General features: G+C 39.4%; 1 pseudogene; it reads left to right on the top strand.

Annotated features, from left to right (window-relative positions):
* The first annotated feature begins 2,300 nt into the window (after positions 1 to 2,300).
* On the top strand, positions 2,301 to 3,552 carry LOC145493578 (uncharacterized; annotated as a pseudogene).
* The last annotated feature ends 490 nt before the right edge of the window (positions 3,553 to 4,042 follow it).

Raw genomic sequence — 4,042 nt, 5'->3', positions numbered from 1 at the left:
TGTGAAGGGCTTTTGTTGATTTTTTTTTGATAATAATGAAAAAGTGGGTTCTTCTCTAAAAACATACCCATATCAAGGCTAGAGTACAAAAACCACGTACCCTATTTATGACTAAAATGGCTAAAGTCGATACCCTATTTATGACCAAAACGGCTTAAAAACCATACCCTTTGGGGCCGCACATACCTATATAGCCCATAAAAGGGAGCACCCCCCCCCCCCCTGGGAGAAATACCAAGTTCTGGCCGCAGCGCTTCTTGAACAGAAGGACCGGCTAAAGGGCAGAACACATAAAACTGGTTTGAACAAGCAAGACTTTACACCTTACTATGGCCGTGCCGTGGATAATGTTCAGAGAATTCCACGAAAGCTTTTAGAAATGGCACGCGAAGAACTAATGCCTGGAGAATAAATATATGTTATTGGCCGGCCTGGAGAATGTGTTCGCAAAGTATTTTTGAAAGCTACTTTGAATGTTTTCTTGGTTTTATCAGTTTTCTCATTGGTAATACTACTGAATGCATCTCCCTTGACAAAAGCTTTCTTGACTTTTGCTGCTGAATTGGTCCACAAGATCGTAACTGCTTACCTTGCTGGAAGGAGACAGCGGAATTTTAAACCTGTTCATATTGATGCTCAACAATGAATTGTCAAAGAGTACATCAACAGTACAGAACCTTGTGATCATAGAACTTTTTCTCCAACTGAGTCTTCCGAAGAAGATGTAGCGTATTTGTTTACTTATGCAGATATTGTCATCACACATTTGGTAGTTTTTTTTGCGCTCTTCGTGCTTTTTTTCAGATAAAGTATTCTGAGGTTATCTTACATTCAGGAAACTGATATTATAAGGAAACAAACTGGCACTAGCTACAATAACAACAACATCGCATCAATGCCAAACAAAACAACAACAACAAAAATAGCTTAATCGTACCGATTGCATTTGTTACCTGAAACATAATAACGATTTCATGAAAAAAGTATATGTAACGGTTTTTTTCTTCATGTCGATATGGTTATGCTGTTATGTTGTATATTTTGTTGTGAACAAGGTTTTACCAAGTAGAATTGTAACCCTTTAGGTCGGGTTTTCACAACAAATTAAGCACAAGCACAAGAATAGACATAATGATAGTGAGGACGGCCACAACACAAGTATAAGCTCGTAGGCATGCGCAGAAAGGATAATTGTCTTATTTTCGGTTCCTACCACCTCGATAAAGTAAAACAAGATGGCGAAGTAAAACAGGATGGCTTATGCTTATGCTTACAGCAGCCCGTTCTCACTTGACATAAGCACAAGCACAAGAACAACAAACATTCTTGTTCTTCTGATACTTGTGCTTTTCCTTGTGTTGTGCATGACCTCAATATCGCTTGCTTGTGCTTATGCTTGTGCTGTGGGCGTTATGCTTAATGCCTTTGCTTGTGCTCATGTCCCAGTGAAAACCAAGCTTTGACTGGTAAAATCGGGCCGGGTAGTTGAGTTATATCTTTTGGAGGGGGTTGGCTATAATCATCTCACATCCAAAAGTACGAGTGGAATAATTGTTTTAATACAAACGCCACCCCAAATATAGAAAACGAAACTAAAATAAAATAAATCGACGCTCCAAAAAACCATGCGTACGCTAACCATACTTGAACAGAATAGTATAATGGCTCATAACCTATGATGCCCAGGTCAATGAAAACTCTTGAACTGCATTATCCAATGATCCAGTTATTAGGTAACCAATGCTGGCAAATGCATCACAGTCCGATCCCATAGAATAGAGGTTACTGACAAAGTATACACAGTTCTTAAAAAATACCCGACCTCTCGCCAGGAGAGGACTAAAGTAGGTCAACCCCAGGCCCCAAGGGGGCATCCTTTTCGTATACTAACTCTTTCGAACCCCTGTTATCTTCTTGCCCCGGGGGAGGGGCTGAGGCGTCTCTTTTGACTAGTGAATTAATCCTTACTATTAGTAGGAATGAGCGAAAACTCAAAAAATGCGTGACACTATGCAATAAATTAAAAACGAGGCTCAAAAAGCTCTTCAAAGTGTCAGACAGTTGCTTGTGAACTAAACGTTTTGGGCTTGGCCCTTCTTCAGAAGGTAGAATGATCGAGCCACGCAATACAAACAACTGTACGCGTAGTTACGTACGGAAAGCGCGCACGAAGTACAAAGTAAACAAAGGCGTGCTGCAACATATGAAAACTATTGTTTTAGCGTGCGTGTGTGAAATACGCGCAGGAAACACAATCATGCAAGAAATTAAAGTACATGTTCAATCCGTTGGGTCTAACCATGCCCAGGTTAAAGTTTATTTCATTTCATGCCGCTTGCGGCAGATGTTGCTGCCAGAACAGTGCTTCAAGCCACAGACCATGATGTCATCCAGAGAGTGGGCGGCGAAGTTGAAATGTTGAGCTACAGGAAACCCAGGAGATCGGTTTCGACTACTGCGGAGGTGCTCGCTGAAATGTTCTCATAGTCGTCTTCTAGTCTCTCCGATGTATAGGCAATTGCAGCAACGACAAACAATAATGAAAGCAGAAAGTAACAAAGTTCCGTCGGTATTAGCGTAATATATAGATTTAGACAAGCCTAAAAGCGGAGCTCCACAGTTGTTTATTTGGGTGTTGTTAATAAATATATGTTATTGGCCGGCTTGGAGGTCCGTATAGTGAAAAACTGTTATCGAGGTCTTGAAAATGCTACCCGAAGCCGCAGGCCGAGGGCAGCATTTTCAAGCCAGAGATCACAGTTTTTCACTATACGAACTGAACCTAAGCCGAACAATAACATGTTTATCTTTTTTTCTTGCGGTAAATTGGCTTACAAGTGAGTTTGTTTACGGCAACTTTGTCATTAAATTGGCCTAGCGCCGTCTACAAACCATTCCTCCAAAGACTCCCGTCTTTTACTATCGTAATTCTATTAAGCAAGTAGAATTTACGAAATCTCTTGGAGTATATATAGATGGAACTTGGAACGTACATATCGAACATATTTCCAAAAAAATTGGCTCCTGTATTGGCATCTTGCAGACAAGCAGGTCTTTTGTTCCTTTTGAAACGCTCCTATGCATCTATAATGCTTTAGTTCAGCCTCATTTCGATTATTGTAGCGTCGTATGGGGTAATTGCAATAAGTCTCTTTCCATTAAACTACAAAAACTACAGAATCGCGCTGCGCGTATTTTGACCTCTTCTTCATATGATGCCAATGCGGACGATCTCTTTGTTAGACTCGGCTGGCAAAAACTTAAACTTCAACGAGAATTTAAAACAGGCACTATGGTCTATAAATCTCTTAATGGTCTCGCCCCTGATTATCTGAAATCAATGTTTACTGATCGGAGTGCAATATCTACCTATTCTTTTAGGAATTGTGAGGGCAACTAGCTGTTCCAATCCCCCGTCTAAAAAAAACGGCTTCAGCTATAGTAGTGCGGTGTTGTGGAACAGCTTACCTACCAATCTGCGGCAAGCACAAACTCTTGCTAGTTTTAAATCCGGCTGCAGGGGTTTCCTTTTTCATAATAAATAAGTTAATTAATCACACGACATTCATGGAAAGCAGCACTTCGTTATTGTTTTTATTTTTGTTGTTATTAGATTTAATTAGCAGTAAATTAGTATCCTAACAATGTAATTAATGCAAATGTAGTATTTACTTTAAGTCCTAATGTTTTACCCGTGTATAAATAAAGTTAAATAAATAAATAGATAAATAAATAAATTCCTAAAAGATCAAACTGACGAACGAGCGCGTAACTCGTACTAAACAAAGAAAGATGTATTAAAGAACAGATTTACTTCGAACTACTTAATGTTAGTTGTTTTTAGTTCACCAGTTAAATTCTCCAAAAGTGTTTTTCCAGTGGGAAATTTCGTGCAAAGTTTGAAGTTGTACTACAGAAACAATTTCTGTCAGTCGTTGCGAACCACTGAAAATCTGACGAGGAAATTCGTTAAGTGTATTCCACAGAAATTCTCTCAAATACAGCAACGATCAGAGAGGTAAACTCGACTGAAATTGACTCA

The sequence above is a fragment of the Orbicella franksi genome, chromosome 7 (genome assembly GCF_964199315.1).
Source record: "Orbicella franksi chromosome 7, jaOrbFran1.1, whole genome shotgun sequence".
Taxonomy (NCBI): domain Eukaryota; kingdom Metazoa; phylum Cnidaria; class Anthozoa; order Scleractinia; family Merulinidae; genus Orbicella; species Orbicella franksi.
This window is presented reverse-complemented; position numbering and strand designations above follow the sequence as displayed.